Source organism: Macaca thibetana, chromosome 1 (genome assembly GCF_024542745.1).
Source record: "Macaca thibetana thibetana isolate TM-01 chromosome 1, ASM2454274v1, whole genome shotgun sequence".
NCBI classification, from domain to species: domain Eukaryota; kingdom Metazoa; phylum Chordata; class Mammalia; order Primates; family Cercopithecidae; genus Macaca; species Macaca thibetana.
Genome location: NC_065578.1, coordinates 134,387,889 through 134,410,733, shown reverse-complemented (window position 1 = coordinate 134,410,733; position 22,845 = coordinate 134,387,889). Strand labels below are relative to the sequence as shown.

Genomic DNA, 22,845 nt, shown 5'->3' with positions numbered 1-22,845 from the left:
GCTTCCCAACCTCCCCTGACTCTACTCTCCCTTTATCGCCCACCTACACCCCCACTGCAGGCTGGGATCTCCTGCTGGGGGTCCGCCACAAAAGCACCACTGGTCAGCAGCATCCCACTGCTTCCACCTCGCTGCCACCCCGCCAGGGTACCTTCTCCAGCCTGGGAGGGCAGGGGGCCGGACAACAAAGGTGCAGTCGCGGGTTCCCTGCAGTTCGCGGTGCCTTCCTGCTCCCTTAAGGCCCAGGCAATTCAATCCACTCATCTGGCACTGCTGCAATCTTCCAAACTGGGGGAAGGGGCGGGCAAGGAGAGCTGGTGCCACACACGCCAGCCAAGACCTCCGTTCCAGAATACAGAGCCTCTTTTATCTGGGGGAAGGACATTGCTATGCCAGCCACCAGAAAAACCATCCCTGTGCACCCGGATTCCCATTGACACCAACCTCATGTAAACTAAAATCCCGAGGACATGCCAGAGACCCAGGCCTCAGACCCCATGGGCACACCCATATCCACGGCTCCTGCCAAATGGGTGGGGGCACTCTGCAAATCAAGGGGCCCTCCGCACCGCTCCAAGAGCACAGGGAGGTGCAAACAAAAGAAGGAGCCTATGAAATCCACCTCCAAAGCAAGCAATAAATCCAAGACAAAATCGTTCTCAGTGCTCCATTACTCCTCTCACATCGACGGACTGGCCAACCTCTTCTGGCCCAGCCCAATCCCCCTGTACCCTATCCCAGCCTGCTCAAAAGGGCCCAGCCTACCAGAGCAGGGCGCTTCCTCTACACGGCTTTATCGCTCTCGTTCTCTAGCTCCCTTCACCTCTCTCTTCTGGATTTGCCCCTGCACCTCGCCCTACTTCTGTTGCCTTCCCTCTGTCTCTCTGTCTCTCTCTCTTTCTCTGTTCCTCTCTCTCTGCCTCTCAGTCTGTCTCTTTCCCTCTCCACATCCCCTGTCTTTCTCGATCACTGTATCTCTCTCTCCCTTGGTTTCAGTCTCTCCATCCATCTCTTCCTTGATCTCCTTCAAGCCAATTGTGTGTGCGTGCACGTGTGTGTGAGTGTGTGTGTCTGTATGTGTGCATTTGTGTGTGTGCACGCGCACGTGTGTGTTCCCCCGCACGAGTGCCCAGGTGTGTCTGTGTGTTGGGCTGTGGATTTGCTCCTGGTGGTGGTGGGGTCTGTCTGGGTTTCTCTCAGACCCTCTCACTGGAGATCAGGCTGCTGGCTCTAATGCTGGTCTGGGGCAAAGCAGGGCCATCCCCTAACCCCCACCCCCCACACCCTCTTGACCAGTGGGTGGGTTATGGTCGGGACAAGTGACCATGGTGGGGGCGTTGTGAGAAAAAGGCTATGTGTGACTGGGCCAGATATTCTCCCTTGGCCAGCAGTGACAGCTCTGAGTGGGTGGGGCAACACGGGGCCTCACAGGAGCTCCTGAGTGGCCAGGGATCCAAAAGAATACCTCCACGACAGGGCAGAGGACCGGACAGGGTCCCAGGATCGTGGGCCCTGGGCCCTGATGCCTTGGAGCCCTCCCTGTTCTGAGCGGTCCCGACGTGGTGGAAGGTCGAGAGCTCCGGAGCCAGGGGAAGAGCATGGGTGAGCGGCTTGGGGGTCCCGATACAAGCCCGGCATCCCTGGACTGGCAGTGCCGGTTGGAATCTGGTGGGCATGGCTGGGCCAGGCTCTTGGGGCAGCCATGCGTCTCTGCTGGTGTCTACAGCCATACCACCCTGAAGGTGCCTGACCTCATTTGATCTCAGAAGCTAAGCATGGTCAGGCCTGGTTAGTACTTGCATGGGAGACCACCTGGGAGTACTGGGTGTTATAGGCTTTTTTGCATTCTTTCTTGTCTTCCTTTCTTTTCTCCCTTCCTTCTTTCCTTCTCTCTCTCTCTTCTTTCTTTTCGGTTTTTTCTTTCTTTTTCTCTTTCTTTCTTTCCTTCTTTCTTTTCTTTCTTTCTCTCTCTTCCTTTCTTTATTTACTTCTTTCTTTCCTTCTCTCTTTCTTTGTTTCTTCTTTCTTTCCTTCATTCTTTCTTTTCTTTCTTTCTCCCTCTCTTCTTTGTATCTTTTCTTTCTCTCTTTCATTCTTTCTTTCTTTCTTCTTTCTTCCCTTCTTTCATTCTTTTCTTTCTTTCTCTCTCCTTCTTACTTTCTTTTTTCTTTCTTCTCTCTTTCTTTCTTTTTCTTTTTTCTTTCTTTCTTTCTCTCTCTCTTTGTTTCTTTCTCTGTCTTTCTTTCTTTTCTTTTTTCTCTCTTTCTTTCTCCTTTCTTTCATTCATTCATTCTTTCTTTCTTTCTTCTTTCCTACTTTCTTTCTTCCCTTTCTTTCTCTCTTTCTTTTCTTTCTTCATTTCTTTCTTTCATTCTTCCTTCTTTTCTTTCTGTCTTTCTCTCTTTCTTTCATTCTCCCTTTCTTTTTTCTTACTTTCTCTTTCTCTCTCTCTCTTTCTCTTTCTTTCTTTCTTTCTTTCTTTCTTTCTTTCTTTCTTTCTTTCTTTCTTTCTTCCTTCCTTCCTTCCTTCCTTCCTTCCTTCCTTCCTTCCTTCCTTCCTTCCTTCCTTCCTTCCTTCCTTCCTTTTTCTTCCAAATGCAGTCTCAGTCTGTCACCCAGGCTGTCGTGCAGTGGCACGATCTTGGCTGACTGCAAGTTCCGCCTCCTGGGTTCACACCATTCTCCTGCCTCAGCCTCGCGGGCAGCTGGGACTACAGGCACCTGCCACCACGCCCGGCTCATGTTCTGTACTTTCAGTAGAGACAGGATTTCACTGTGTTAGCCACGTTGGTCTGGATCTCCTGAGATCGTGATCCACCCGCCTCGGCCTCACATAGTGCTGGGATTACAGGCGTGATCCACTACGATCGGCCTGTTGTAGGCTTTTGTGGCTTGATCCCTTCCTCAATTGCCCCTACTGTCGCCGAGCTTCTCAACCTCCCCTGACTCTACTCACCCTATATCGCCCATCTGCAACCTTGCCACAACCAGGGACCTCTTCCTGGATGTCCGCCACCAAAGCACCACGGGGAGCAGCATCCCACTGCTTCTGCCTCTCTGCTGCCCTGCCAGGAGCCCGACTCCAGACCGGGAGAGCAGGGAACAGGATCCAAATGCGCAGGGACTTGTTCCCTGCCGTTCGCAGTGCCTTCCCACTCCCGGAACGCCCATGTGATTCCATCCACACATTGGGCACTGCCACAACCTTCCAAACTGGGGAAAGGGGTGGGCAGGGGCAGTGGGTGCCACAGACGCCAGCCAAGACCTCCGCTCTGGAAGGCAGGGGCTGCTTTATCCGGGGGAAGGACATTGCTTCACCAGCCACCATTAACACAGTCCCTTTGCACCCGGATTCACATTGCCACCAACTTCTTGTAAACTCCAGTCCTGAGGACATGCCAGAGACCCAGGCCACAGGCCCCATGGGCACGCCCAGTGCCACGGCTCCCACCAAATGGGCCGGCGCACTCTGCAAATCAAGGGGCCCACTGCACTGCACTAAGAGCACAGGGAGGTGACAACAAATGAATGAGCCTACGAAACTCACCTCCAAAGCAAGCAATTAATCCAAGACAAAACCCGTCACAGCACTCCTGAGCAGCCAGGTACCAAAAGAATACCTCCATGACAGGGTGGAGGAATAGATGGGGTCCCAGGATCGTAGGCCCTGGGATCTGACGCCTTGGAGCACTCCCTGTTCAAAGCGGGTGCGACGTGGTCAAGCTTGGGAGTACAGGAGCCGGAGGGAAGGCTGTGGGCGAGCAGCTCGGCGGTCCCGATCCCAGCTCGGCGGCCCGGGGTCAACGGTGCTGGCTGGAAGCTGGCGGGCATGGTTGGGCTGAGCTCTTGGGTCAGCCAGGTGCCTCTGCCAGTGTCTACTACTATACCACCCTGAACGTGCCCGATCTCGCCTGATCTCAGAAGCTGTGCAGGGTCAGGCCTGGTTAGTACTTTAATGGGAGACCGTCTGGGAATACCAGGTGCTGTAGGCTTTTTTGTTTTTTTTCTTTTCCACCTTCCTTTCTTCCTTTCTCTCTCTCCTTTCTCTCTTTCTCTTTCTCTCTTTCTTTCTTTCTTTCTTTCTTTCTTTCTTTCTTTCTTTCTTTCTTTCTTTCTTTCTTTCTTTCCTTCCTTCCTTCCTTCCTTCCTTCCTTCCTTCCTTCCTTCCTTCCTTCCTTCCTTCCTTCCTTCCTTCCTTCCTTCCTTCCTTCCTTCCTTCTTTTACTTCCAGATGGAATCTCACTCTGTCACCCAGGCTGGATTGCAGTGGCGTGACCTCGGCTCACTGCAAGCTCCGCCTCTTGGGTTCACACCATTCCCCTTCCTCAGCCTCCTGTGTAGCTGGGACTACAGGTGCCCGCCATGACTCCCCCTCATGTTTTATAGTTTTAGTAGAGACGGGGTTTCACTGAGTTAGCCAGGCTGGTCTGGATCTCCTGGCTTCATGATCCACATGCCTTGGCCTCCCAAAGTTCTCGGATTATAGGAGTGATCCACCTTGCCCATCCTGCTGTAGTCTTTTGTGGCTGCCCCCATCCCTCCCTTCCCCCTACAGTCGCCATGCTTCCCAACCTCCCCTGACTCTGCTCTCCCTTTATTACCTGTCTACCCCACCGCTGCAACCGTGGACCTACTCCTGGGGGTCCACCACGAAAGCACCACTGGGCAGCAGAATCCCACCACTTCTGCCTCGCCGCCACTCTGCCAGGAGCCAGGGGGCTGGACCCCAAAGGCCCAGGTGTGGGTTCCCTGCCATTCGTGGTGCCTTCCTGCTCCAGGAATGACCGGGTGATTCAATCCACTCATCAGGCACCGCCACAACCTTCCAAACTGGGGGAAGGGGCGGGTAGGGGCAATGGGTGCCACACATGCCAGCCAAGACCTCCACTCCAGAACAAAGGGGCTGCTTTATCCAGGTTAAGGACATTGTTTCGCCAGCTACCAGGAAAACAGTCCCTGTGCACCTGGATTCCCATTGCCACCATCTTCGTGTAAACTCCAGTCCCAAGGACACTCCACAGACCCAGGCCTCGGGCCCTGTGGGCACGCCCATTGCCATGGCTCCCACCAAATGGACTGGCGCCCTCAGCAAATCAAGAGGCCCACCGAACCACACCAAGAGCACATGGAGGTGCCAACAAAGGAAGGAGCCTATGAAACCCGCCTCCAAATCAATCAATTAATCCAAGAGAAAACCCGTCACAGTGCTCCGCTGCTCCTCTTGCATGAACGGCTGGGTCACCCTGTTCTGGCCCAGTCTGAGCCCCCTCCATGCTATCCTGGCCTGATCAAAAGGGCCCTTCCTAAAGGAGCAGAGTGCTCCCTCTCTAAGGCTCTATCGCTCTCACTCTCTAGCTCCCACCCCCTCTCTCTTCTGGGTTTGCCCCAGTACCTCACGGTATTTGTGTCGCCTTCCCCCATCTCTCTGTGTCTCTCTCTTTCTCTGTCCCTGTCTCTCTGCCTCTCTGTATGTCTCTTTCCCTCTCCCCATCCCCTGTCTCTCTCAATCACTGTCTCTCTCCCTCCCTCAGTTTCAATCTCTCCATCCACCTCTTTGTTGCTCTCCTTCAAGCCATTTGTGCGTGCGTGCATGTGTGTGTGTGTGTGTGTTTCTGTGTGCCTGCACTCGTGAGTGTGTGGGTTCCCATGTGCAAGTGCCTGTGTGTGTCTGTGTGTGGGGTTGTGGATTTGCTTCTGGTGTTGGTGGGGTGTGTCTGGGTTTCTCTCAGTCCCTCTCTCCGGGGATCAGGCTGCTGGATCTAGTGCCAGCCCGGGGAAAAATAGAGCATCCCCCAACCCCCAACCCCCACGCCCTCTTGCCCACCGGCCGGGTCTTGGTCGGAAGAAGCGACCGTGGTTGGGGCGTTGTGAGAAAAAGGTCACAAGCGGCTGGGCCGTCTGTTCTAACTTGGCCAGTCCTGACGGCTCTGGGTCGGTGCGGCAAGAGGGGACCTCACAGGAGCTCCTGAGCTGCCAGGATCCAAAAGAATAGCTCTGCGACATGGTGGAGGACCGAACGGGGTCCCAGGATCATGGAGCCTGGGCCCTGACACATCGGAGCACTCCCTGTTCCGAGTGGCTCGGATGTGGTGGAAGCTCGGGATCTCGGGAGCCAGGGGAAGGCCGCAGGCGAGGGGCTCGGGGGTCCGGACTGGAGCCCGGAGAATCCGGGCTGGTGGTTCCAGCTGGAAGCTGGCAGGCATGGCTGGGCCAGGCTCTTGTGGCAGCCAGGCACCTCTGCCGGTGTCTACGGCCATATCACCCTGAACGCGCGAGATGTCATCTGATCTCGGACGCGAAGCAGGGTCAGGCCTTGTTAGTATTTGGATGGGAGACTGCCTGGGAATGCCGGGTGCTGTAGACTTTTTTGCATTCTTTCTTGTCTTTCTTTCTTTTCTACATTCCTTTCTTTCCATCTTTCTCTCTCTTCTTTCTTTCTTTTCTTTTCTTTCTTTCTTTCTTTCCCTCTTTCTTCTTTCTTTCCTTCTTTCTTTGTTTTCTTTCTTTTATTTCTCTCTTTCTTTCTTCTTTCTTTCCTTCTTTCTTTCTTTTCTTTCTCTCTCTCTTTTCCTTCTTTCTTTCTTTCTCTTTCTTCTTTCTTTCATTCTTTCCTTCTTTTCTTTCATCATTTCTCTGTCTCTTTATTTCTTCTTTCTTTTGTCCTTTTCTTTCTTCCTCTCTTTCTTTCTTCTTTCTCTCCTTTCTTTTTCTTTCTCTCTCTCTCTCTTTCTTTCTTTCCTTCTTTTGTTGTTTTTTCTTTCTTTCTCTCTCCTTTCTTTCCTTCTTTCTTTTCTTTCTTTCTTTCTTTCTTTCTTAATTTCTTCCTTCTTTCTTTCTTTCTCTCTCTTTCTTTCTTTCTTTCCTTCTTTCTTTCTTTCCTTCTTTCTTTTCTTTCTCTATTTGATTCATTCATTCTTTCTTCTTTCTTTTCTGTCTGTCTCTTTCTTTCTTTCTTTCGTTTTTTCTCTCTCTCTTTCCTTCCTTCCTTCCTTCCTTCCTTCCTTCCTTCCTTCCTTCCTTCCTTCCTTCCTTCTTTCTTCCTTTCTTCTTTCTTTCTTTTTTTCTTTCTTTCTTTCTTTCTTTCTTTCTTTCTTTCTTTCTTTCTTTCTTTCTTTCTTTCTTTCTTTCTTTATCTTCCTTCCCTCCTTCCTTCCTTCCTTCCTTCCTTCCTTCCTTCCTTCCTTCCCTCCTTCCTTCCTTCCTTCCTTCCTTCATTTCTTTTTATTCCAGATGGCATCTCACTATGCCACCCACGCTGGAGTGCAGTGGCACAATCTTGGCTCACTGCAAGCTCCTCCACCCAGGTTCACACCATTCTCCTATCTCAGCCTCCCGAGAAGCAGGGACTACAGGTGCCCACCACCACGCCTGGCTCATGTTTTGTAGTTTTAGTAGAGACAGCGTTTCACCATGTTAGCCAGGCTGGTCTGGATCTCCTGACCTCGTGATCCACTTGCCTCGGATTCCCAAAGTGCTGAGATTACAGGCATGATCCACCGTGCTTGGGCTGCTGTCGGCTTTTGTGGCTTCCCCCCTCCATCCCTTCCTCCTACTGTCGCCATGCTTCCCAACCTCCCCTGACTCTGCTCCCACTTTATTGAACTCCTACCATTCCACCGCAGCCAGGGAACTCTTCTTGGGTGTTTGCCACAGAAGCACCACTGGGGAGCAACATCCCATCACTTCCACCTCTGGCTGCTGGCTCTAGTGCCAGCCTGGGGAAAAGCAGGGCCACCACCCAACCCCCAAGCCCCCACACCCTCTTGACCACCGGCCAGGTCTTGGTCGGGATAAATGACCATGGTGTTGGCATTGTAAGAAAAAGTCCACGTGCGCTCAGTTGCCTGTTCGCCCTTGGCCAGTCGTGATGGCTCTGGCTGGGTGTGGCAAGAGGGTGCCTCACAGGTGCTCCTGAGCTGCTAGGGATCCAGAATACCTCCTCAACAGGTCAGAGGTCCGGATGATGTCCCAGGATCATGGGCCCTCAGCCCTGATGCCTTGGAGCACTCCCTGTTCCCAGCGGGCCCAACGTGGTGGAATCTTGGGAGCTCGGGAGATGGAGAAAGGTGGACGGCGAGCGTCTCAGGGGTTCGGATATGAGCCTGGCATCCCCGGGCTGACAGTGCCAGCTGGAAGCCAGTGGGCATGGCTGGCCTGGGCTCTTGGGGCAGCCAGGCACCTCTGCCGGCATCTACGGGCATACCACCCTGAACCCACCCTATCTCGTCTGATGTCAGACGCTAAACAGTGTGGGGCCTGGTTAGTACTTGAATGGGAGACCGCCTGGGAATACCGGGTGCTGTAGGCTTTCTTGTTTTCTTTCTTTTCTACCTGCCTTTCTATCCTTCTCTCTTTCTGTCTTCTCTCTTTCTATCTTTCTTTTCTTTCTTTCTCTCTTTTGTTCCTTCTTTATTTCTTTCCTTCTTCCTTTCTTTCTCTTTTGTTCTTTCCTTCTTTTTTTCTTTTCTTTCTCTTTCTTTCGTCCTTTCTTTTCTTTCTCTCTCTTTCTTTGTTTCTGTCCTTCTTTCTTTCTTTCTCTGTTTTTTCTTCCCTTCTTTTCATTTGTTTTCTTTCTTTCTTCTTTGTTTCTTTATTTCTTTATTTCCTTCTTTCTTTTCTTTTCTTTCATTTTCTTTCTTTTCTTTCTTTATTTTTCTTTCTTTCTCTCTTTCTTTCTTTCCTTCTTTTCTGTCTTTCTCTGTCTCTTTCTTTCCTCTCTTTCTTTCCTTCTTTCTTTCTTCCCTTCTTTCTTTCTTTTCTTTTTTTTTTTTTTTGAGACGGAGTCTCGCTCTGTCACCCAGGCTGGAGTGCAGTGGCCGGATCTCAGCTCACTGCAAGCTCTGCCTCCCGGGTTCACACCATTCTCCTGCCTCAGCCTCCCGAGTAGCTGGGACTACAGGCGCCCGCCACCTCGCCCGGCTAGTTTTTTGTATTTTTTAGTAGAGACGGGGTTTCACCATGTTAACCAGGATGGTCTCGATCTCCTGACCTCGTGATCCGCCCATCTCGGCCTCCCAAAGTGCTGGGATTACAGGCTTGAGCCACCGCGCCCGGCCTCTTTCTTTCTTTTCTTTCTTTCTCTCCTTTTTTCTATTTTCTTTCTTTCTTTCTTTCTCTTTCTTTCTTTCTTTCTTTCTTTCTTTCTTTCTTTCTTTCTTTCTTTCTTTCTTTCTTTCTTTCTTTCTTTCTTTTTCTTCCTTCCTTCCCTTCTCTCTCTCTTTCTTTCTTTCTTTCTTTCTTTCTTTCTTTCTTTCTTTCTTTCTGTCTGTCTCTCTTTCTTTCTTTTTTCTTTCTTTCTTTCTTTCTTTCCCTCCCTCCCTCCCTCCTCCCTCCCTCCCTCCCTCCCTCCCTCCCTCTCTCTCTCTTTCTTTCTTTCTTTCTTTCTTTCTTTCTTTCTTTCTTTCTTTCTTTCTTTCTTTCTTTCTTTCTTTCTTTCTTTCTTTCTTTCTTTCTTTCTTTCTTTCTTTTTCTCTCTTTCTTCTTTCTTTTTTTCTTTCTTTCCTTTTCTTTCTTTCTTTCATTCTTTGTCTTCCAGATGGAGTCTTGCTCTGTCACGCAGGCTGGAGTGCAGTGGCGTGATCTCACCTCACTCCAAGCTCTGATTCCCGGGTTCACGCCTTTCTCCTGCCTCAGTCTCCCTAGCAGCTGGGATTACAGGCGCTCACCACCACACCCAGCTCATGTTCTGTAGTTTTAGTAGAGACGGGGTGTCAACGTTTTAGCCATGCTGGTCTGGATCTCCTGACCTCGTGATCCACCAACCTCGGCCTCCCAAAGTGCTAGGATTACAGGCGTGATCCACCATGCCTGACCTGCTGAAGGCTTTTGTGGCTTCACCCCTCTCTCCCTTCCCCCTACTATTGCCATACTTCCCAACTTCCCCTGTCTCTGCTCCCCATTTATCGCGCACCTACACACCCGCCACAGCCTGAGAACCCCTCCTGGGTGTCTGCCACCAAAGCACCAGGGGGCTGCAGGACATCACCACTTCTACCTCGCTGTCACTCTTCCAGGTGCCCAGCTCCAGCACGGGAGGGCAGCGGGCTGGATCCCAAAGGCGCAGGCGCGGGTTGCCTGCCGTTTGCAATGCCTTCCCACTCCCAGAATGCGCAGGTGATTCAATCCACTCAACAGACCCTGCTGCAACCTTCCAAACGGGTTAAAGGGACTGGCAGTAGTAGCAGGTGCCACACACACTAGCCAAGACCTCCGCTCCAGACCGCAGGGCCTGCTTTTTCTGAGGGAAGGACATTGCTATGCCAGCCAACAGGAAAACAGTGCCTGTGCACCCGGATTCCCATTGCCAACAACCTCGTGTAAACTAAAGTCCCGAGGACTTGCCAAAGACCCAGGCCTTGGACCCCGTGGGCATGGCTGGTGCCATGGCTCCCGCTAAATGGGCAGGGGCACTCTGCAAATCAAGGGGCCCTCTGCACTGTGCCAAGAGCACATGGAGGTGCCAACAAAAGAAGGAGCCCATGAAACCCACCTCCAAAGCAAGCAATTAATCCAAGAAAAAACCCATCACAGAGCTCTGTAACTCCTCTCGCATGGACGGCCTGGCCACCCTGTTCTAGCCCAGCCCAAGGCCCCTCCACCCTATCCCGGCCTGCTCAAAGGGGCCCTGGCTAACAGAGCATTGTGCTCCCTCTCCATGGCTCTATCTCTCTCACTCTCTATCTCCCTCCCCCTCTCTCTTCTGGGTTTCCCTTGCATCTCCTGCTCTTTCTGTTGCCTTTGCTATGTCTCTCTGTCTATCTCTTTTTTCCTGTCCCTTTCTCTTTCTCTATCTCTCTGTCTGTCTCTTTCCCTCTCCCCCTCCCCGTCTCTCTCGATCTCTGTCTTTCTCCCTCCCTCGGTTTCAATCTCTCCATCCATTTCTTCCTTGCTCTCCCTGAAGACGTTTTTGTGTGTGTGCATGTGTGTGTGTGTTTGTGTGTGTCTGTGTGTGTCCACGTGCGTGTGTGTGGGTTCCGGCACGCGAGCACCCGGGTGTGTCTCTGTGTGGGGCTGTGGATTTGCTCCTGTTGGTGGTGGGGTGTGTCTGGGTTTCTCTCAGCCCCTCTCGCCGTTGATCATCCTGCCGGCTCTAGTGCTAGCCTGGGACAAAGCAGGGCCATCCCCCATCCCCAACCCACCATGCCTTCTTGCCCACTGGCCGGGCCTTCGTCGGAACAAGCGTCCGTTGTGGGGGAGTTGTGATAAAAAGGCTATGCATGACTGGGCCAGCTGTTCGCCCTTGGCCAGCTTTGTCTGCTCTGGGTGGGTGGGGCAAGAGGGGGCCTCACAGGAGCTCCTGAGCGGCCAAGTACCAAAACAATACCTCCCTGACAGGGTGGAGGACTGAACATGGTACCAGGATCGTGGGCCCTGGGCCCTGACTCCTCTGAGCACTCCCTGTTCCGAGCAGGTGGGATGGGGTGGAAACTCGGGAGCTCAGGAGCTGGGGTAAGGATGCGGGAGAGACGCTCGGGGGTCCGGATCACAGCCCCATGGCCCCTGGCTGGCGCTGCTGGCTGGAAGTTGGCTGGCATGGCTTGGCAGGACTCTTGGGGCTCTTGGAGCAGGCGCCTCTGTGGGCCATGGCACCCTGAACATGCCCTATCTCGTCTGATCTTGGAAGCTAAACAGCGTCGGCCCTGTTAGCACTTGGACAGGAGACCGCGTGGGAATAGTGCATGCTGTAGGCTTCTTTGCTTTCTTTCTTTTTTACCTTCCTTTCTTCCCTTCTCTCTCTTCTTTCTTTCTTTCTTTCTTTCTTTCTTTCTTTCTTTCTTTCTTTCTTTCTTTCTTTCTTTCTTTCTTTCTTTCTTTCTTTCTCTCTCTCTCTCTCTCTCCTCCCTCCCTCCCTCCCTCCCTCCCTTCCCTCCTCCCTCCCTCCTTCCCTCCTTCCCTCCTTCCCTCCTTCCTTCCTTCCTTCCTTCCTTCCTTCCTTCCTTCCTTCCTTCCTTCCTTCCTTCCTTCCTTCCTTCCTTCCTTCCTTCTTCTTTTCTTCCAGATGGAGTCTCGCTCTGTCAACCAGACTAGAGTGCAGTGGCACGATCTCGGCTCACTGCAAGCTCCACCTCGAGGGTTCACGCCATTACCCTTCCTCTGCCTCCTGAGCAACTGGGACTACAGGTGCCCACCACGACTCCCGGCTCATGTTTTGTAGTTTTAGTAGAGACGGGGTTTCACTGTGTAAGCCAGGCTGATCTGGATCTCCTGACTTCGTGATCCACATGCTTCAGCCTCCCAATGTGCTGGGATTACAGGAGTGATCTACCATGCCCAGCCTGCTGTAGGCTTTTGTGGCATCCCCCATCCCTCCCTTCCCCCTACTGTTGCCATGTTTCCCAACCTCACCTGACTCTGCTCCTTCTTTATTGCCTGCCTACACCCCTGCCGCAGCCGAGGACCTCCTCCTGGGTGTCCCCAGGACACCAAAGCAACACAGGGCAACAGAATCCCACCGTTTACGCCTCGTCGGTGCCCCACCACGAGCCTGGCTCCAGTCCGGGAGGGCAGGGGGCCAGACCCTAAAGGCACAGGCATGGGTTCCCTGCCATTCACCATGCCTTCCCGGTCCCAGGGGCCTCTGCCCATGTCTACGGCCATCCCACTCTGAATGCGTCTGATCTCATCTGATCTCAGAAGCTAAGCAGGGTGGGGCCTGGTTAGTACTTGGTTGGGAGACCGTGTGGAAATACCAGGTACTGTAGGCTTTTTTGCTTTCTTTCTTGTCTTTCTTTCTTTTCTACCTTCCTTTCTTCCCTTTTCTCTCTCTCTCTCATGTATTTCTTTCTTTGTTTCTTTCTTTGTTTCTTTGTTTCTTTCTTTCTTTCTTCTTTCCTTCTTTCTTTCTCTCTTTCTTTTTTCTCTTTCCTTTCTTTCTCTCTTTCTTTCTTTCTTTGTTTCCCTCTCTCTCTTTTTTTCTTTCTCTCTCTCTCACTTTCTTTTTTCTTTCTTTTTTTTCTTTCTTTTCTTTCTTTCTTTCTTTCTTTCTTTCTTTCTTTCTTTCTTTCTTTCTTTCTTTCTTTCTTTCTTTCTTTCTTTCTTTCTTTCTTTCTTCTTCTTTCTTTCTTTTTCTTTCCTTTTTTTTCTTTCTTCCTTCTTCTTTCTTCTCTTCTGTCTTCTTTTTCTTCCTCGCTCTGTCACCCACGGTGGAGTGCAGTACCGTGATCTCGGCTCACTGGAAGCTCCTCGTAGCACATTCACGCCATTCTCCTGCCTCACCCTCCCGAGCAGCAGGGACTACAGGCACCCACCCCCATGCCGGTGTCATGTTATGCAGTTTTCATAGAGACTTGGTTTCACCGTGTTAGTCAGGCTGGTCTGGATCTCCTGACCTCGTGATCCACCCGCCTCTGCCTCCCAAAGTGCTGGGATTACAAGCGTGATCCACTGCGCCTGGCCTGCTGTAGGCTTTTGGGGCTTCACCCCTCCCTCCTTTCCCCCTACTGTCAACATGCTTCCCAACCTCCCCTGACTCTACACCCCTTTTATCACCCACCTATGCACACGCCACAGCCTCAGTTGGGGACCTCCTCCTGGGGCTCTGCAAGCAAAGTGCCACCGGTCAGCAGCATACCACTGCTTCCACCTCGCTGCCACCCCATCAGGAGTCCGGCTGCAGCCCGGGAGGGCAGGGGGCCGGATCCCAAGGGCACAGACGCGTGTTGCCTGCTGTTCGCGGTGCCTTCCCGCTCCCGGAACGCCCAAGTGATTCAATCCACTTGTCGGGTGAAACCTCAACCTTCCAAACTGGGGGAAGGGGCGGGCAGGGGCAGCAGGTGCCACACACACCAGCCAAGACCTCTGCTCCACAACGCAGGGACTGCTTTATCCAGGGGAAGGACATTGGTTCCCCAGCCACTAGGAAAACAGTCCCCCTGCACCCGGATTCCCATTGCTGCCAACTTCGGGTAAACTAAAGTCCTGAGGACACGCCAGAGACCCAGGCCTCAGGCCTCCTGGTCACACCCGGTGCCATGGCTCCTGCCAAACAGGTGGGGGCACTTTGCAAATCGAGGGGCCCACTGCACTGCACCAAGAGCACAGGGAGGTGCCAATAAAGGCAGTAGCCTACGAAATCTACCTCCAAAGGAAGCAATTAATCCAAGACAAAACCGGTCTCAGTGCTCCGTTACTCCTCTTGCATAGGCATCCTGGAAACCCTGTTCTGGCCCAGCCCAAGTCTCCTTCACCCTATCCCGGCCTGCTCAAAACGTCCCTGGCTAATGGAGAATGATGCTCCCTGTCCAAGACTCTATTGCTTTTGCTCTCTTCCTTCCTCCCCCTCTCTCTTCTGTGTTTGCCCCTCCACCTCGTCCTACTTCTGTCACCTTCCCCCTGTCTCTCTGCCTCTCTTTCCCTGTCCCTCCCTCTTCCTCTGCCTCTCTGTCTGTCTCTTTCCCTCTCCCCCTCCCCTGTCTCTCTCGATCGTTGTCTCTCTCCCTCCCTCGGTTTCAATCTCTCCATCCATCGCTTCCCTGCTCTCCCTCAAGACGTTTGTGTATGCGTGCACGCGTGTGTGTGTGTTTGTGTGTGTCTGTGTGTGTGCACATGTGCGTATGTGGGTTACTGCATGCCAGCGCCCATGCGTGTCTGTGTGTGGGGCTGTGGATTTGCTCCTGATGGTGATGGGGTGTGTCTGGGTTTCTCTCAGTCCCTCTCACCAGGGATCAGGCTGCCGGCTCTAGTGCCAGCCCGGAGTCAAGCAGGGCCATCCCCCAACCCCCAACCACCCACGCCCTCTTGCCCACAGGCCAGTTCTTGTTGGGGAAGAGCGACCATGGTGGTGGTTGTGAGAAAGAGGCCATGCTCTGCTGGTCCAAGTGTTTGCCCTTGGCCAGCCCTGAGGGCTTTGGCTAGGTGGGGCAAGATGGGGTCTCACAGGAGCTCCTGAGTGACCACAGATCCAAAAGAATAACTAAGTGACAAGGCAGAGGATCAGACGGGGTCCCAGGATCGTGGGCCCTGGGCCCTGACGCCTCGGAGCACTCCCTGTTCCGAGTGGGCCCAACGTGGTGGAAGGTCGGGAGCTCTGGAGCCGGGAGAAGGCCACAGGCAAGTGTCTCGGGAGTCCTGATCTAGCATCTATGGCCATAACACCCTAAACGCGCCCGATCTAGTCTGATCTTGGAAGCTAAGCAGGGTCGGGCCTGGTTAGTACTTGGATGGGAGACCACCTGGGAATACCGGGTGCTGTAGGATTTTTTGCTTTCTTTCTTTTGTACTTTCCTTTCTTCACTTCTCTCTCTGTCTCTCTCTCTCACTCTTTCTTTCTTTCTTTCTTTCTTTCTTTCTTTCTTTCTTTCTTTCTTTCTTTCTTTCTTTCTTTCTTTCTTTCTTTCTTTCTTTCTTTTCTTTCTTTTCCTCTTTCTTTATTTCTTTCTTTTCTTCTTTCTTCTTTCTTTCCTTCTTTCTTTCTTTCCTTCTTTCTTCTTTCTTTCCTCTTTTCTTTCTTTTTTTCCTTCTTTCTCTCTCTCTTTCTTCTTTCTTTCCTTTTTTCTTTTCTTTCTTTCTTTCCCTTTCTTCCTTCCTTTCTTTCTCTTTCTTTCTTTCTTTCTTTCTTTCTTTCTTTCTTTCTTTCTTTCTTTCTTTCTTTCTTTCTTTCTTTCTTTCTTTCTTTCTTTCTTTCTTTCTTTTCTCTCTTTCCTTTTCTTTCTTTGATGGAGTCTTGCTCTGTCATGCAGGCTGGAGTGCAGTGGTGCGATCTCGGCTCAATGCAAGCTCTGCAACCTGGTTTCACACCATTCTCCTGCCTCATTCTCCGGAGCAGGTGGGACTACAGGCACCCGACACCATACCCGGCACCACGCCTGGCTCATGTTTTGTAGTTTTAGAAGAGATGGGGTTTGACCGTGTTAGCCAGGCTGGTCTGGATCTCCTGACCTCGTCATCCACCTGTGTTAGCATCCCAAAGTGCTGGGATTACAGGCGTGACCCACCCCGCAGGTCCTGCTGTAGTCTTCTGTGGCTTCCCCCCTCCCTCCCTTCCCCCTGCTGTTGCCATGCTTCCCAACCTCCCCTGACTCTGCTCCCCCTTTATCGCCCGCCTACACCCCCGCTGCAGCCGCAGCCGGGGACCTCCTTCTGGGGGTCTGCCACCAAACCACCAGTGGGCAGCAGCGTCCCACCGCTTCCGCCTTGCAACCACCCCGCCAGGAGCCCGACTGCAGCCCGGGAGTGCAAGGGCCTGACCCCAAAGCTCAGGCGCGGGTTCCCTGCCTTTCGCAGTGCCTTCCTGCTCCCAGAACGCCCAGGCGATTCAAACTGCTCATCCGGCGCTGCCACAACCTTCCAAACCAGGGGAAGTGGCGAGTTGAGGCAGTGGGTGCTACACATGCCAGCCAAGACCTCCGCTACAGAAGGCAGGGGCTGCTTTATCCAGGGGAAGGACATTGCTTTGCCACCTACAAGGAAAAGTGACCCTGTGCATCCGGATTTCCATCGCCACCAACTTCGTGTAAACTCCATTCCCAAGGACATGTCAGAAACACAGGCCTTGGGCCCCGTGGTCATACCTAGTGTCACGGCTGTCTCCAAATGGGCGGGCACCCTCGGCAAATGTCAGGGCCCACTGCACCACACCAAAAGCACAGGGAGGTGCCAACAAAGGGAGGGTCCTAAGAAACCCACCTCCAAAGCAAGCAATTAATCCAAGACAAAACCTGTCTCAGCGCTCCATTGCTCCTCTTGCATGGACGACCTGGTCACCCTGTTCTGGCCCAGCCCATGCCCCCTCCACCCTAACCTGGCCTGCTCAAAAGGGCTCTGACTACCGGAGCAGGGAGCTGCCTCTCCAAAGCTCTATCGCTCTCACTCTCTAGCTCCCTCCCTCTTTCTCTTCTGGGTTTGACACTGCACCTCATGCTACTTCTGTCGACTTCCCTCTGTCTATCTGTCTCTCTCTCTCTCTCTCTGTCCCTCTCTCTTTCTCTGCCTCTGTGTCTGTCTCCCTCTCCCTCTCCCCTGTCTCTCTGGATTGCTGTCTCTCTCCCTCCCTCGTTTTCAATCTCTCCTTCCATCTCTTAATTGCTTTCCTTCAAGTCGTTTGTGTGTGCGTGCATATGTGTGTGTGTGCGTGCACATTTGTGCACGGGAGTGGGCAGGTGCATGTGTGTGTTACTCCGTGCAAGAGCCCGGGTGTGTCTGTGTGTGGTGCTGTGGATTTTCTCCTGGTGGTGGTGGGGTGTGTCTGGGTGTCTCTCAGCCCCTCTCGCCGGGGATCAGGCTGCCGGCTCCAGTGTCAGCCTGGGGCAAAGCAGGGTCATACTCCAACTCCCAATCCCCCACACCCTCTTGCCCACCAGCCGGGTCTTGGTCAGGACAAGTGACTGTGGTGGGAGCGTTGTGACAAAAGTCCACCTGTGGCTGGGAGTGCTGTTTGCCCTTGGACAACCCTGATGGCTCTGGGTGGCTGCGGCAAGAGGGTGCCACGGAGGTGCTCCTGTGTGGCCAGAGATCCAAAAGAATACGTCCGTGACAGGGCGGAAGACCAGACAGTGTTCCAGAAGCGTGGGCCCTGGGCCCTGATGCCTTGGAGCACTCCCTATTCTGAGTGGTCTCGACGTGTTGGAAGCTCGGGAGATCAGGAGCAAGGGGAAGGCTGCGAGCGAGGGTCTCAGGGGGTCCTGATCAGAGCCCAGTGTCCCTGGGCTGTCGGTGGCAGCTGGAAGCTGGCAGACATGGCTGGCCCGGGCTCTTGGGGCAGCCAAGGGCCTTTGCTAGGGTCTACGACCATACCACCCTGAACGCACCAGATCCTGTCTGTTCTCTGGAAGCTAAGCAGGGTCGGGTCTGGTTAGTAGTTGAATGGGAGACTCCTGGGAATACCGGGTGCTACAGGCGTTTTTGCTTTCATTCTTTCTTGTCTTTCTTTCTTTTCTACCTTCCGTTCTTCCCTTCTCTCTCTCCTCTTCCTTCCTTCCTTCTTTCTTTCTTTCTTTCTTTCTTTCTTTCTTTCTTTCTTTCTTTCTTTCTTTCTTTCTTTCTTTCTTTCTTTCTTTCTTTCTTTCTTTCTTTCTTTCTTTCTTTTTTTCTTTCTTTCTCTTTCTTTCTCTATTTCTTTCTTTCTTTCTTCTTTCTTTCCTTCTTTCTTTTCTTTCTTTCTGTCTTTCTTTTTCTTCCAGATGGAGTCTCGCTCTGTCACCCAGGCTGGAGTGCAGTGGCAAGATCTTGGCTCACAAAACGCTCGGCCTCCCGGGTTCACACCATTCTCCTGCCTCAGCCTCCTGAGTACCTGGGAATACAGGTACCCACCACCACGCATGGCTCATGTTTTGTTGTTTTAGTAGAGACTGGGTTTCACTGTATTAGCCAGGCTGGTGTAGATCTCCTGAACTCGTGATCCTCCCGCCTCGGCCTCCCGAAGTGCTGGGATTACAGGCATGAACCACCGTGCCCGGCCTGCTGTAGGCTTTTGTGGCTTCCCACCTCCCTCCCTTCCCCCTACTGTCGCCATGCTTCCCAACTTCCCCTGACTCTACTCCCCCTTCATTCCCTGCCTAGACACTCGCTGCAGCCTGGGACTTCCTCCTGGGGGTTCGCCACCAAAGCACCACCGGGCTGCAGGCCTCACCTCTTCCGCCTCACTGCCACTCCACCAGGAGCCCAGCTCCAGCCCAGGAGGGCAGCGGGCCAGACCCCAAAGTTGCAGGCACGGGTTCCGTTCTCACTCTCCTTTCTTTCTTTTTTTTTCTTTCTTTCTTTCTTTCTTTCTTTCTTTCTTTCTTTCTTTCTTTCTTTCTTTCTTTCTTTCTTTCTTTCTTTCTTTCTTTCTTTCTTTCCTTCTTCCTTCCTTCCTTCCTTCCTTCCTTTCTCTCTCTCTTTCTCTCTCTCTCTTTCCTTCCTTCCTTCCTTCTTTCTTATTCCTTCCTTCCTTCTTTCTTCTTTCTTTCTTTCTTTCTTTCTTTCTTTCTTTCTTTCTTTCTTTCTTTCTTTCTTTCTTCCTTCCTTCCTTTTCTTTCTTTCTTTCTCTTCTAGCCAGTGTCTAGCTCTGTCACCCAGGCTGGAGTGCACTGGCGTGATCTCGGCTCACTGCAAACTCCGAATCCTGGGTTCACGCCATTCTCCTGCCTCAGTCTCCTGAGCACCTGGGACTAGAGGTGCTTGCCACCATGCCCAGCTCATGTTTTGTAGTTTTAGTAGAGATGGGGTTTCACCGTGCTAGCCATGCTGGTCTGGATCTCCTGACCTTGTGATCCACCTGCCTCAGCCTCCCAAAGTCCTGGCATGACAGGCGTGATCCAGCGTGCCTGGCCTGCTGTAGGCTTTTGTGGCTTCCCCCTCCCTCCTTTCCCCTTACTGTCACCATGCTTCCCAACCTACCCTGACTCTACTCCCACTTTATTGTCCGCCTACACCACCGCCGCAGCCAGGGACCTCCTCCTGGTGGTCCGCCACCAAAGCATCACCAGGCGGCAGCATCCCACCGCTTGCGCCTCACTGCCGCCCCGCCAGGAGCCCGTCTCCAGCCCGGGAGGGCAGGGGCCGGACCCCAAAGGTGCAGGCACGGGTTTCCTGCCTTTTGGGACCTTACCCCCTTCCGGAATGCTCAGGCATTTCAATCCACTCATCAGGCGACGCTGGAACCTTCCAAACCGGGGGAAGGGACAGGCAGGGGCAGTGGGTGCCAGACACGCCAGCTAAGACCTCCGGTCTAGATTGCAGGGGATGCTTTATCCGGGGGAAGGACATTGCTACCCCTGTCACCAGGAAAACAGTGCCTGTGCACCCGGGTTCCCATTGCCAAAAACTCCGTTTAAACTCCAGTCCCGAGGACACGCCAGAGACCCAGGCCTCGGGCCCTGTGGGCACGCTTGGTGCCATGGCTCATGCCAAACGGGTGGGTGCCCTCTGCAAATCAAGGGGACCACTGCACCACACCAAGAGCACAAAGAGGTTCCAAAAAAGGAAGGAGCCTACGAAATCCACCTGCAAAGCAGACAATTAATCCAAGACAAAACCCGTCTCAGTGCTCCATTGCTCCTCTCCCACGGAAGGCCTGGCCACCCTGTTCTGGCCCAGCCCAAGCCCCCTCCACCCTATCCCGGCCTGCTCAAAAGGGACTTGCCTACTGGAGCAGGGTGCTCCCTCTGCAAGGTTCTATAGCTCTCACTTTCTATCTCCATCCCCTTCTCTCTTCTGGGTTTGTGCTTGCACCTCGTGCTACTTCTGTCGCCTTCCATCTGTCTCTCTGTCTCTCTGCCTTCCTCTGTCCCTCTCTCTTTCTCTGCCTCTCTGTCTGTCTCTTTCCCTCTCCCCCTCCCCTGTCTCTCTTGATCGCTGTCTTTCTCCCTCCCTCAGTTTCAATCTCTCCATCCATCTGTTCCTTGCTCTCCTTCAAGCCGTTTGTGTGGTCTTGCATGTGTGTGTGTGTGTGTGTGTGTGTGTGTGTTTCTGTGTGTGTGGGTGCGTGAATGTCTGGGTTCCCGCACGTGAGCGCCTGGGTGTGTCTGTGTGTGGGGCCGTGGATTTGCTCCTGGTGGTGGTGCGGTGTGTCTGGGTTTCTCTCAGCCCCTCTTGCCGGGGATCAGGCTGCCGGCCCTAGTGCCAGTTCCGGGGAAAGCAGGACCATCTCCCAACCCCCAACCTCCCATGCCCTTTTGCCCACCGGTCGGGTCTTGGTTGGGACAAGTCACCGTGTTGGGTGCGTTGTGAGAAAAATGCCAGGCGTGGCTGGTCCAGCTGTTCAGTCTTGGCCAGCTCTGACAGCTGTGGGTGATTGGGGCAGCAGGGGCCCCGCAGGAGCTCCTGAACAGCCATGGATCCAAAAGAATATGTCCGCAATAGCACGGAGGACTGGACGGGGTCCTAGGACTGTGGGCCCTGGGCCCTGACGCCTCGGAGCACTCCCTGTTCTGAGCAGGCCTGATGTGGTCGAACCTCGGGATTTCGGGAGCCAGGGAAAGTGGCACGGGGGTCCCGATTCGAGCCCGGCGGCCATGGGCCAGCGGTGCATGCTGTCAGTCAGTGGGCATGGCTGTGCTGGGCTCTTGGGGCAGCCAGGCACCTCTACCAGCATCTACGGCCATACCACCCTGAATGCGCCCGATCTCGTCTAATCTTTGAAGCTTAAGCAAGGTCGGGCCTGGTTAGTACTTGGATGGGAAAATGCCAGGTGCTGTAGGCTTTTTTGCTTTCTTTCATGTCTTTCTTTGCTTTTCAGCTTCCTTTCTTCCCTTCTCTGTCTCTCTCTCTCTTCTTTTTTCCTTTCTTTCATTCCTTCTTTCTTTTCTTTCTTTTATTCTTTCATTCTTTTTTCTTTCTTTCCTTCCTTCTTTCTTTTTTCTTTCTCTTTCTTTTTTCTTTCTTTCTTTCTTTCTTTCTTTCTTTCTTTCTTTCTTTCTTTTTCTTTCTTTCTTTCTTTCTTTTTCTTTCTTTCTTTTTTTTTTTTTTTCTTTTTCTCTCTCTCTCTTTCCTTCTTTCTTCTTTTTCTTCCAAACAGTGTCCCGCTCTGACACCCAGGCTGGAGTGCAGTGGCACGATCTCAGCTCACTGCAAGCCCTGCCTCCTGGGTTCATGCCATTCTCCTGCCTCAGTCTCCCAAGCAGCTGGGACTACAGGCGCCCACCACCACACCTGGCTCATGTTTTGTAGTTTTAGTGCAGATGAGGTTTCACTGTGTAAGCCAGTCTGATCTGGATCTCCTCACCTCGTATTCCACATGCCTTGGCCTCCCAAAGTGCTGGGATTACATTCGTGATCCACCAGGCCTGGCCTGCAATAGGCTTTTGTGGCTTCCCCCCTCCCTCCCTTTCCCCTACTATCGCCATGCTTCCCAAACTCCCCTGAATCTGCTCCCACTTTATCATGCCCGTACACTCCCGATGCACCTGGTGAACTCCTTCTGGGGTTGCACCACCAAGGCACCACCAGACAGCAGCATTCCACCCCTTCCTCCTAGCTGCCGCCCTGCAGCAGCCCAGCTCCAGCCTGGGAGGTAGGGGGCTGGACCCCAAAGGCACAGGCCTGGGTGTTGGCGTTGTGAGATAAAGTCCACGCGCCACTGGGCAGCCTATTCTCCCTTGGTCAGCCCTGACAGCTCTGGCTGGGTGGTGCAAGTGGGGGCCTCAGAGGAGCTCCTGAGCCACCAGGGATCCAAAAGAGTACCTCCGTGACAGGGCAGAGGACCGGACGGGGTCCCAGGATTGTGGGCCCTGGGCCCACAATCCCTGATCCAAACGGGCCATACGTGGTGGAAGATCAGGAGCTCGGGAGCCGGGGGAAGGCCACAGGCGAGCGGCTCGGGGTCCAGATGCAAGCTCAGAGGCCCCGGGCTGGTGGTGCCGGCTGGAAGCTGGCAGGCATGGCTGGGCTGGTCTCTTGTGGCAGCCAAGCACCTCTGCCGGCATCTAGGGACATACGACCCTGAACACGTGAGATCTCATCTGATCTCAGAAGCTAAGCAGGGTTGGTGCTGCTTAGCAGGATTTGGATAGGAGACCGCCTGGGAATACCAGGTGCTGTAGGCTTTTTTGCTTTCTTTCTTCTCTTTCTTTCTTTTCTACTTTCCTTTTTTTCTTCTCTCTCTTCCTTCCTTCTGTCTTTTCTTTCTTTTCTTTCTTTTTCTCTTTCCTTCTTTCTTTCTTTCTTCTTTTCTATTTCTTTCCTTTCTTTCCTTGTTTCTTTGTTTCCTTCCTTCCTTCCTTCCTTCCCTCCCTCCCTCCCTCCCTCCCTCCCTCCCTCTCCCTCCCTCCCTCCCTCCCTCCCTCCCTTCCTTCTTCCTTTCCTTCCTTCCTTCCTTCCTTCCTTCCTTCCTTCCTTCCTTCCTTCCTTCCTTCCTTCCTTCCTTCCTTCCTTCTCTTCCAGAGGGAGTCTCTCTCTGTCACTCAGGATGGAGTGCAGTGGCACGATCTC

At 52.9% G+C, this 22,845-nt stretch overlaps 1 non-coding gene and 6 pseudogenes across 1 annotated transcript; all 7 read left to right on the top strand.

Moving 5' to 3' along the window:
* Nucleotides 1-1,718: 1,718 nt before the first annotated feature.
* LOC126945339 (uncharacterized) lies at nucleotides 1,719-1,837 on the top strand (annotated as a pseudogene).
* A 2,036-nt stretch (nucleotides 1,838-3,873) lies between these two features.
* LOC126943974 (uncharacterized) lies at nucleotides 3,874-3,992 on the top strand (annotated as a pseudogene).
* Nucleotides 3,993-6,245: 2,253 nt separating this feature from the next.
* Nucleotides 6,246-6,364, top strand: LOC126944033 (uncharacterized; annotated as a pseudogene).
* A 1,825-nt stretch (nucleotides 6,365-8,189) lies between these two features.
* Nucleotides 8,190-8,308, top strand: LOC126943955 (uncharacterized; annotated as a pseudogene).
* Nucleotides 8,309-12,585: 4,277 nt separating this feature from the next.
* Nucleotides 12,586-12,704, top strand: LOC126944253 (5S ribosomal RNA). The gene has a single exon (XR_007721988.1). It is a non-coding gene; the product is annotated as a 5S ribosomal RNA (ribosomal RNA).
* Nucleotides 12,705-15,076: 2,372 nt separating this feature from the next.
* On the top strand, nucleotides 15,077-15,195 carry LOC126944522 (uncharacterized; annotated as a pseudogene).
* Nucleotides 15,196-17,716: 2,521 nt separating this feature from the next.
* On the top strand, nucleotides 17,717-17,835 carry LOC126944048 (uncharacterized; annotated as a pseudogene).
* Nucleotides 17,836-22,845: the final 5,010 nt, after the last annotated feature.